Genomic DNA, 12,271 nt, shown 5'->3' on the forward strand with positions numbered 1-12,271 from the left:
ATGGAGACATTTTCCCCATTGTCTTGGTGATTAACAATAGGCTTTTCATTACTTATGCAAATTTCTGCAACTGGCTTAAATTTCTCCCAGGAAAACGGGTTTTTCTTTTCTATTGCATTGTCAGGTTGCAAATAATCTAAACTTCTATTCTCTGCTTCCTCTTGAACACTTTGCCACTTAGAAATTTCTTCTGGCAGATACCATAAATCATCTCTGTCAAGTTAAAAGTTCCACAAATCTCCAGGGCAGGGGCAAAATGCTACCAGTCTCTTTGCTAAACATAGCAAGAGTGATTTTTACTCTAGTTCCCAATAAGTTTCTCATCTCCACCCGAGACCACCTCAGCCTGGGCTTCACTGTTCACATCACTATCCACATTTTGGTCAAAACCATACAACGAGTCTCTAGGAAGCTCCGAACTTTCTCACATCTTCCTGCCTTCTGAGCCCTCCAAACTGTTCCAACCTCTGCCCATTACCCAGTTCCAAAGTCACTTTCACATTTTCAAGTATCTTTATAGCAGCGCCCCACTCTGTGCTATCAATTTACTGAATTTTTCCATTTTCACGCTGCTATAAAGATATTCTCAAGACTAGGTAATTCATGAACAAAGGAAGTTTAATCAGCTCACAGTTCTGCATGTCTCGGGACACCTCAGGAAACTTACAATCATGGTGGAAGGGAAAGCAGGCACATCTTACATGGTGGCAGTTGAGAGAGCCAGCAAGCGAATGAGAAACTTACCAAATACTTACAATACCATCGGATCTCGTGACAATTCACTCATTATCATGATAACAGCATGAGAGAAACCACCCCCGTTATCCAAATCATCCCCCACCAGATTCCCCTCTCAACACCTGCGGATTACAATTCGAGATGGTATTTGGGTGGGGATACAGAGCCAAACCATATCAGGGGGATTAGGGCTTCCACATATGGATTTTGGGAAGACATAAATATATAGTCTGTATCTCTCGTGCTGCATACTGAGTCATGTGCTGCATACCAATATTTCAGTCAATGATGCACTGCATATACTATGGTGTTTTCCTAAGATTATAATAGAGCTGAAAAGTTCCTTTTGCCTAGTAACATTGTAGCAGAATGCAATACTCATATGTTTGTGATAATTCTGGTATAAACAAACCTACTCTACTACCAGTAATATAAATGTGTAGCTCATACAATTATGTGTAGTAAATAATATTTGATGATGACAACAAACAAATATGTTGCTGGTTGTATATTGTGAAAGGAAAATAAATCTTGGGACCCCAAAATTACTAAGCTAAAGAAAAAAGTTAAGCTGGGAACTGCTTAGGGCAAAACTGCCTCCCATTCGATTCAAAGTCATTTTTCTGCTCACTGAGATAAATGTGTATCTGATTGCCTCCTTTGGAAAGGCTAATCAGAAACTCAAAAGAATGCAACAATTTGTCTCATCTACCTGTGACATGGAAGCCCCTTCCTTTGCTTTGAGTTGTCCTGCCTTTCTGAACTGAACCATTGTTCATCTTACATATATTGATGGATGTTTTGTGTTTCCCTAAAATGTATAAAACCAACTGTACCCCGACCACCTCAGGCACATGTCATCAGGACCTCCTGAGGCTGTGTCATGGGTCTGCATCCTTAACTTTGGCAAAATAAACTTCCTAATTGTCTGAGACCTGTTTCAGATATTTGGGGTTCACAGTATTCACCATGCTATCCGTAATTTTCATCACGATTTTAGAATGTACTTCTTCTGGAATAATGTTAACTATAAAACAGTCTGAGGTCAGTCCTTCAGGAGGTATTTCAGAAGAAGTCATTGTTATCATAAAAGATGACAGCTCCATTCCTGTTATTGCCACTGAAAAACTTACAGTGGGACAAGTTGTGGAGGTGGACAACAGTGATATTGACAATCCTGACCCTGTGTAGCCCTAGGCAAATGTGTGTTTATGTCTTTAAAGAAAAAGTTTAAAAAGTGCAATAAATTTAAAAATAGAGGAAAGCTTATAGAATAAATATATAAATAATTGAGATATGTTTGTACAGCTGTGTAATGTGTTTAGTTTTTAAGCTCAATGTTATTATGAAGGATTTAAATAGTTGAAAGTGTATAATGTAAAAAAGTTACAGCAAGATAAGGTTAATTTATTATTGAAGGAAGAAAACTGTTTTAATATATTTAGTGTAGTCTAAGTGTTCAATTTTTATAAAATCTGTAGTAGTTCACAGTAAGGCCTTCACATCCATTCACCACTCATTCACAGACTCACGCAGACTAATTTCCAGTCCTGTAAGCTCCATTCATGGTAAGTGCCCTATACAAGTGTGCCATATTTATCTTTTATACCATACATTTACTTTAAGTTTTCTATGCTTAGGTACACAAATACTTTCCATTGTCTTACAATTGCCTAAGTATTTAGTACAGTAAAATGCTGTACACGTCGTGGCCTGGGAGAAATAGGCTGTACCGTATAGCTTAGGTGTATGGTATGCTATACCATCTAGGTTTGTGTATGTACACTCTATGATGTTTACACAATGATGAAAGCTGCCTAACAACACATTTCTCAAAACACATTCCCATAGTTAAGTGATGCATCATTGTATATGTATATGTACAGATTCCTACAAATCGAGATGAAAACAGAAACGAGCTAATAAAAAATCATGCAAGTGTTTAATAACTTTAATAAGAAATGATTCAGAGGATAAGCATACGAATAACTAGTAAACACATAGAAAGGTTAATTGCATTTGTATCCTGGAAAATGCAAAGTTTTTCTTATTCGTGTTTGTAAATAAACAAATGATTCTCATGCAAGAAATATTAGCGGTAAATGACACTCCTGACTTGTTTGGTGCTAGATACTATGCTAAACACTTTACCTGAATTATTTCATGTTATTGTGAAACAGCATTTTGAGATACACATCCCTAACCCCAAGCTACAGATGGGGAATCTGAGAACCAGTGAGGTTAGGTAGGATGTACTGCTTAAAGTCATATAGGTTACAAATAGTAAATCTGAGCCAGAACCTGGATCTAGATCACACACTTCTGTGGCCTCTCATTAGTGACAGCAACAGCAAATACATTCAGTAGGTAGTAGACTCTGTTCTAAACACTTAATATGAATTAATGAATTTAATTCTACAACAGGCTATTACGTAGTTGATATATGACTATTATCTCCATTTTGCAGATGACAAAATAGAGGCAGAGAGCGCATAAATAGCAGTCAGTAGAATCAAAATTTCAATCCTGGAAGACTGACTCCAAAGTCCACAGCCATAATCCACACTAAAATGCAAAAAGCTAAAACCTGCTGCTTGGGGAGATTCAGAGTCTAAAATAGAAATTTGTCTTTGACCTTTAAAAAAAATATTTTTTCAGGCATAGGCACAGACAAGTATGTTATTCTGCACTGTCACATATTAGAGTGTGTTATCATTGGGAGAAAACAACAGCTCTTATTGACAGGATTAAAAAACAAATGATAAGTGATCCTACTGTAGGGAAATGCCAGAAACTGTTTTTTTTTTTTTTTTTGACAGAGTTTCGCTCTTGTTGCCCAGGCTGGAGCGCAATGGCGTGATTTCAGCTCACTGCAACTTTTGCCTCCCGGGTTCAAGCGATTCTCCTGCCTCAGCCTCCCTGAGTAGCTGGGATTACAGGCATGCACCACCACGCCTGGCTAATTTTGTATTTTTAGTAGAGACGGGGTTTCTCCGTGTTGGTCAGGCTGGTCTCGAACTCCCAACCTCAGATAATCCGCCCGCCTTGGCCTCCCAAAGTGCTGGGATTACAGGCGTGAGCCACTGTGCCTGGCAACCAGCAACTGTTAATAAGAACTGCTTTTAATTTCCATTGAGTAAAACAAGAAAAAAGTGGAATTTCATCATTTTCATTTCAACTCGAATACATTCTCAGTGACTTCCCTGCAACTTTCTGCATTAACTCAGTGGTAGTAAATAGTTTGCCAGCTATTGACAAACGTTAATAAATTGTTCTACATCAAGAGCAACAAATGTTCCTCACCTGCATATTACACAGTGGTGGCAAAAGTGAAAAAATAAAACCATGTAATCCTTGTGCTCTCTAATCAGTTGAGGATGAAGTTAATTTGAGACCTTTTGGAATGAGAAGCCAGGTTTTTGCCAAACAGCAATCAAAAAAGCATTACCCTTTTGCTGCTGACAGGAAAGTTCAAAAATTCCATCATGTTCCAGTTTCTCAGCAGTTGATAAAGGTTAATAAAACAAGGTTTTAGGAGGGCAGCGTTTGTACATTTTTTATGCTCTTAAAGGACAGTTCTCATTAGCTCCACATGGCTGAGTTCTCTTACTCTTCTCATATTTCAACTGGAGCGTGTCCCTACTTCCTGCTTTGCATGGACCAATAAACTGTGGATAGAGCTCCCAATTCTGATAGCTGAGAAGAGAGATGAAGCCCTTTAAGTAATCTTAGCCAGTGACAGTAAATGGGTAAGAGGAGTTAAGATTTGCACTAAAGTCTCATGGGAAGAGAACGTCTGTTTTGTGGAATTATAAACATCAAATTAGAATGGGCAATTGATTATTTTGTAGAATTCCCGCGGTAGATGGGTAGCAAATTTTTTATGGGATTTTACAAATGGCAAGTAATTTCTTCCCGGATGAGGAAATGTTATATCTCATATTTAACAATGTCTGTATGTTTCATTCTCTTATACCTCAGCAATTTGATATTTAAATGTGATTAATACTGTTGTTTCAGAAAGTATTATATTAATTTTCAAATTATTTTGAGAATATGCTACATGGCAAAATACTATACCTTGAAGAAAATAAGTGCACTCTTCGCTTACAAAAAAATAAAAACTTTGAGTGTACAAAAATAACTTATTTCTGAGTAATTATATTTTTTTCTAACTTAATTTCTCTGGACTTCAGTTTTTCATCTTCAGAATGTGAACATAATGCATATATTTCTGGTTTCATAGGGAGGATTAGAGGTACTCTTTCATATAAAATTCTTATACTGTATAGTGCGTAATAAGCACTCAAATATTAACTGTTAGTACTGTCATTTTGGTATATTTATTATTATTAGGTAGTTTAGTAGCTTATTAGATAAGGTGTATGCAGGTAACAAAATACATATGGACCTCGGCAGCTCATTTGGGAACTATTTCTCATAATATATTGTAGACAATATGAAGAAATATAAGCATGATTGTGTTTCTAACTGGCCGCATTATAGCTGATTGTACTGTAATACAACTAGAGAGAGATTTATAATTGTATACCACAGGACAGTAGCCCAAACCTTGTCTTGATTATGGTTATTTTCAGTGAGTTAGATAAAGCAGTTAAGTGTTTGCTCATCAAATTCATGGATAAAGTTGTAAGGGAGAACAAATAGCTTTGGTGAGGGAATTAGAATCTAAAAACATATTGACAAGCTGGGATGATAGACAAAATATATCAGAATGAAAGTTAATAAAAATTGATATAAATCTACACCCTTGAGATCAAAAATCTAATACACATATTCATGTTTGGGGGCATCATTTCATAGCAGCACTTGCAGAAGACGGTTTAGTGTCAGTGGTAAACTCAGTGTGAATCACAGTATAATTTGTGTCATTTTCCAAAAGAATGAATGCTATCTTAGACTGCATGAATGAAAGTATAGTGACTAAAATGAGAGAGACACTTAACTTCACTTTGTCCAATAGTAATTAACAGTCTATTCAGTTTGGAGAGGTGTTAAAATGTTTAAAGTGAATAATAAGAAATGAAGACTATTCAGAGTGGAATGATTTTCCAACATGATGGAAGGAACTGAGGCTATCTAACCTGGAGAGGGACGACTAAGGAGGGACAGGGCACCTGTACTCTGAAGATCAGTTATGTGTGTGATTGTTGGACATTTAAAACATAAGAATAATGTTCTCCCATTCTGTTGTCTTCCACTCAGGGGTAAAACATAAAAAAACACAATCGTTAAGAGTCTTAAGTGTGAGTGCTGTAAAGGCAGAAAAACAAAGGGCTAGAAAATGATAGCAGTAAGAGAGTTGTTACTTTATTTTAGGTTACCAGGAAAGACCTTCTGAGGAGGTGAGTTTTGAGATAAGAGCTGAAAGATGAGTAAATGAAATAAAGATCTTCCAGGAAACAAGAATAGCAAAAATGGTTTTATTGGTTTGTTTAAGGAATAAATTTAGGCCAGTGTGGATGATGATTAGGAAGAGAAGGACAAAGTTGTTACACACAAACACACAATGTAAAAAGTACATAATGTTTTATTTTTTGTGTGTTCTTTTTACGGAAAACCCACAATATATTATATGTCTCCTAAATCTTGAGTAACAAACCATGTTAGTATATATGACTTTATTCTTGAACAACTTTATGCCTATTCTTCCACATTATGGATATATTATTTTATTATTGGATATATCATTTTATTATTCATAGCCCTTTGCTAATTTCTATTTTTTTGTTAAAATTTTCACCCGTTTTCTCATTTATTGAGTAGTCTACCATTTTCTTAATGATTTATTGAAGATTTTTATATGCTGCATGGTAATCCTTTGTCTAGTATATGCATTGAAAATATATTTTCCTAGTTAGTGATTTGCCTCTTCACTTTATTAAGTCTTTTCAAGAAAAGAAGTTCTTATATGTAATGTAGTAAAATTTATTATTGTTTTCTTTTAGCAATTGTTTTGAATGTATGGAAAAATGTGATTATAGACAAGATCATATAGGGAGAAAATGTACAGAGAAAAGAGAGGGAAGCTAAGACCAGGTCTTGAAATCATGATTTACAGTCTCCATTTTGTGTTCCAGATGAAACATTTGAGAAAAGCCCAATTTATTTTCCTTCGAAGATAACTTGTATTCCTGCTCAGATGTTTGTAAATTTTTGTGCTTGTACCTCAAAAACAGTTTGCCAGTTTATGGCCAACCCCGGTTGTCTTTTCATTGACTTTTCTTATCACATGATGATACTCTTCAAAGTATTTATTCAGCTTTTCCACCAGTTCAGAAACAATGATGCCTTGGATTAGATAGCTTCAGTTCCATGACTTCTTGTTTCTTCTTCTGGACACTGCATACCTGGATCTGTCCATATCTACAATCCTCTCTCATCATTTTCATTTCTTCATTCTCTATCTCTACATTGTGGTGAAGTTTCTTAAGCTTGTCATTCTCATTGCTAGCTTGACTGGTGATGTTTTTATTTTGTCTCTTTATTGCTTCAAGCAAAGGTTTTCATTTTGCCATTAAAATTTGATGTTGTTTTTAAATAGTTTTTGTTCATTTTTTCATTTAACCAACTGGAGGCTCCTTGTACTTCTCAGTGTTTTGACTTATCTTTACTTCTTATTTCATAGTCTTTTCAAAAAGTTGTATTAATAAAGCAAAACTTTACCCTCTTATTTCTGCCAATAAGTAATGCCCTTGTATAAAATAAGTATATTAATGTCTCTTTAGTCTATTTTCTGTTTTATCACCATAACTGTCACTTGTCTTAATTCCTAGTAATGGATGCAGACTAACTTCAAGCTAAACTACTAATTATAGCTTTTATCATTAGCTAAAATGCTTCGAGTTTATGTTTCTTTAATATGTTTATCAACATAGTTTTATACTATATACATAGAATCTGAATGTACTGTTTAATTTTTTGTTTCTTCCAACCCTCAAGAAATGATAATATTATGTTATAGGGTAGAAGAAACTGAATTTAGGTGTAGGAATATACCATTTTTCAAGGGATTATCTTAGTGCTAAATAGGTAGAGTGAGTGGGAAATCCACTATATTCAGACCCAGGCTGTTCAGATAAATCTCCGCAAGGGGAAAGCCTCAGTGGTGTGGGTCAAACCCAGATGAATAATTACACTTTAACAAATTAGATAATATTTTTCTCATAGGAAATTGTGGAGAAAACAGTAGTGTATATCTGCAAGATGAAGAATGGGAGACCACCTGATAAAGAGTCTAGATAATCAATAGTCCCTTTATTAAAAGACTTTGACTTCTCACAATTAATATAATAGCCAGGGCAAAAGTTCTCGAATTATCATTCTTTGCACAGCATATAGTAAGGTACTTTCACGCGCACTCATTAAATCCTTTTTTGACGATAGTGATAATGGTAGGGATGATCCAGACAAAATGAAATATCACCAAGTGACCAGTTAAAGACAGAAACAGCCAATCAAATTCCACTAATATTGACTTAATACATACTGGGCTGCAACCTCTGTGCTGAATGGGAGGGTGCAAGACTTGGTGAGAACACATTTTTGCCCCCCTGGGAAGATCTCATAAAAGACGTTCTTGGTGCCCTTCACTTTTACGTTTTCATCTTCATGCATGCTTCTCTCTTTTTTTTTTTTCAGGAGGGAACATTAAAAATCTGATGTAGCACAGAAAGAAATAAAATATATCTTATAGCAGTGGTTAGCAAACCATAGCCTATGGGCTAAATCTTGTCTGCTACCAGCTTTTGTCAATAAAGCTTTTTTGAGCATGAAGATACGCCCATTAATTTATGTATTTTCTGTGGTTGCTTTTGTGCTATGATAGTGGAAATGAGTAGTTGGCACAGAGACTATATGGCCCACAAAGCTAAAAAAAATCACTATCTGGCTTTTTACATAAAAGTTTGGTGATCCCCTCAAAAAACTGTTAATCTACATTGTCTGATAGAATTCCATCCACCTTCAGTGGCCAGTATTCATATCTTGTTAAATTTTATGTGTATCTTCCAAACTCACTTGTATATCCCCTCTTTTATTATTCTCATTTGTGCCCATAAATAAGGTAGTTCAAATGAACACATTAATTGATTTAAATTATCGCATGTCCACATTACTGGGTAAAATTGCCTGTATGTGCCAATGGAATATATCATTACCAAGAAGAGCATTGTTTTAGCTTTGCCATGTATATTCTGACTCTGTCTCCTTTTACTTTGCCCGCTACCCCTGTGCTTTAGCTACACTGGCCTTTTCTTGGAACTTGAGAAGCATGATCATTTTGGATGTACATTTTGCAGTGTATATTTTGGGACTGTACACTTGCCCTTCTCTGTGCCTGGGATGCTTTTAACTCCCTTGTTTGTTCAACTCTCTCTTATGTTCAAATATTACTTTCACTGAAAGGCTTTCCTTGACCACCTAATCTATAATAGCCCCCCTCTTTCCCAGAACTCTCACTTTAAAACACTCAGTGACCCCTATTATTTGCTGATATTATATGGAATAATAATTTCTTGTGTCTCCCTACCAAAGTGTTGTCTCCATTAGAATACAGACATTTTATTTGACTCGATGTTATATTCCCACAGCTTATAACAGTGCTAGGAATTTCATAGGTACTCAACCAATATTTATAGAATGAATGAGTAATTGGATCTAAGAAATACATTAAAGAGATAGTATATCTAAGTGGTTAGGTAATTATAGCTGACATAAATTTAACTTCTAAGTGAACTTGAACAAGTTACTTTTCTGAACCTCAGTTTCCTCATTTGAAAAATTGGGATAATAACAGTACTTATCCTCTCAGAGTTTCTGTATGAATTAAAGAGTATATGGAAAAGTTCAAACATATCGTATAGTGTTATAAGTGCCTAAAGAAGAAAATTATTACCATTAGTGTGGTAATTCTTGGCATTGCCAAAATGCCAAGGATAATCAGGAAAGCTTTAACACAGAAAGCTTAATGCTAGCTATTCGAAAATGCATTTTTTATCATAAATAAGATTATGTTACATCAGCCAATCTGTGATCTTGCAAGTTAGTGTTGTCACAAATTGAATCCTTGGAAGTGGGAATATTAAGTTATTGTATTCAAAAAATATTTATTGAGAGCCTAAACTCTGTGTTAGGTACTGTTGAGCAAATTTTTGACGATAATTTTCTCTGTGTATTTTTTTTTTTTTTTTGGCAATCTCTTCTGATATGTTCACCAAAGAAAGCGATCCCTTAGCCCAGATCTTGGCAAGAACCAGTGTCAAGGGGATGTTCATCCAGTAATCCTGAATTGTTGGACACCCAAGAAGAGAATCAAGATGAAAATCTGTGCAGTTCTGTGAGATTTCTGTAGTACTTTGTTCTGCTTACACTTCAAAAGCATGCTAGACTTTCAACTTAGTATAGCATTGTCATTTCCACTGATGTATTTCCTGAGTATAGATACCAACTCTCCTGATTTCCTCAGGACTAAAGGAGTTTCTGGGACAAGAAAATTATAGTTTTAAAAACAGGACAGCCCCAGCAAACTGGGACAAGTTGGTCACACTATCCATGAGGATGTGTATATATGCGTATTTTTATGTATGCTAATTCATATCATAATTTACATACCATATTTATACTAGAAATCAGGTGTGTTAAATCCCATGATACACATATGTTTATACTCCAAAATCTATGTAATTACCATCTATTTCTAAAAAAAATTCTAGAAACAAAAGTAATTATGAAATGCTATTTTAATACATTTTGGATCATATATCATCATACCATATTTAGGACCTCATTTGTTAAGGCTAACTACCTGAATATCTTGAGCAGCCACAAGTTTAGCCCATTTCATGGGACTCATTATAGCAAGTGTTCATTTCTCCCACCCTCTGTTCATGTCCCCAGTTATACGAACAGGAATTTTTTGTTAGAATAGAACAAATTCTTTATTTTTGCTGTGTTACAGATAATGGAAAAGCTTGCATACATGGCCACTTTGGAGGATAGACACTTTTCCTCATTTAACAAAATAGTGTGAATGCATAAGACCATGCCATCATTTTTATTAATCAAAGCTGTTACCTTTTCTGAAAGAATTGTTCTATTTCCTTGAGCTCATTGTGATGAATCTTGAGTCTCCCCTCAAGAATTAAGCTGTGTTCTGGAAGATGAAAAGCAGCCCTCCCCAAAGTTATACCAAGACATATTGGAATATGCTTTTCTATTATATCTAGATATCTGGATGGAAAAATTAGATTGGGGATTTATTTTAAAAAGAGTGACATTTCATACTTGGTATTTGAAAATACGCTAGCACAGCTCTTGGAAATAAACAGTAATCTAACAATTCTGGTATGATATCCTACTGCCCAATGTTGTTTCTTCTTTTTATTGGATTGGTGCAATTACTTTTGCACGAACATAATATATTTTGATTACACTTTTCTGCCACTGTTTTCTTGATGTGAGCGATGCCATTTGAGAATTGCAAGCTTCTTGAAGACAGATAACTAGTTTATGCTTGTGTTCCCAGCGGTTAGCATGACGTCTGGTAAAGGAAGGTATTCAAGAAATGTTAGTTAAATCTATAAAGAAGAAAATATAGGTTAAAATGATTCCCCAAGAATGTCTATATTTTATCGAGAAAATTTCAAATCCAACAGTAGCTATATAGATTTACATACACAAAGCATTAAACACCCCCAATGATCTCATTGAATCTCAAGATTTTACCAAGGCCAATTTTAGTAGCTTTGTTTCTGGGTGATTTTGTCTGGTCAATATACAGAAAGAAGAATGATAATGAAAATGATAATGATAGGAATAATAATAGGAAGAGTAGTGACTTTTTGTCTTTGTGTATCAATTCATTCAACAAATTTGACCAAGTGCCTGCTACATGCCAAAGCCCTTTTGGTGCTGTGAGTAAAATGGTGAGTACGACAAAGTTCCTCCTCTCAAGGAGGTTACAGTCTTTAGCTTTCTTTTGAGCTCCATTTCCATCATCCTACGTGCCAAATGAATATTTATGCCTCAATGTTCCATAGTGATCTCAAACTCAAAGTGTTTAAAACTGACTTCCTCTCCCCCTACCAAACCAAATCCTCCCGTATTTTTTACTTTAGAGTAAATCCCATGAGGGCAGGGATAATGTATATCTTACTCTTACTGTGTATAATTGGTGCCTCCTATGGAGTCTGACCTATAGAAGATTTTCAATAAATGTTTGTTCTGAGGCAACATCTTACCACCACCCCCCTCACTGCCCAATAGAGACAAGTCCTATGGCTTCTAAATTCTTATAATCTCCTCTCCACATCTAATATAGCAGCCTTCACAGACAATTCTGTACCAAACTGTCCACGCGTGCATTTATATTTACTCTTAAATTGGAAGCTCTTTGGGAATGAAACCTGTCTAAATTATCTGTCATTACCACAGATCCCTGAATATTGTAAAATAACAGTAGATGCTTATTGAGTTAAATAATGTTCAAAATACCTCAGTTCAAAAAACTTCA

At 35.3% G+C, this 12,271-nt stretch overlaps 1 protein-coding gene across 1 annotated transcript in view; it reads left to right on the top strand.

The window, feature by feature from the left end:
* The window catches only part of LOC134809307 (uncharacterized), a 205,540-nt gene that overhangs the window by 123,037 nt on the left and 70,232 nt on the right, over nt 1-12,271 (top strand). The gene's annotated exons all lie outside the window — the stretch shown is intronic.

This window comes from Pan troglodytes, chromosome X, assembly GCF_028858775.2.
Source record: "Pan troglodytes isolate AG18354 chromosome X, NHGRI_mPanTro3-v2.0_pri, whole genome shotgun sequence".
Lineage (NCBI taxonomy): Eukaryota > Metazoa > Chordata > Mammalia > Primates > Hominidae > Pan > Pan troglodytes.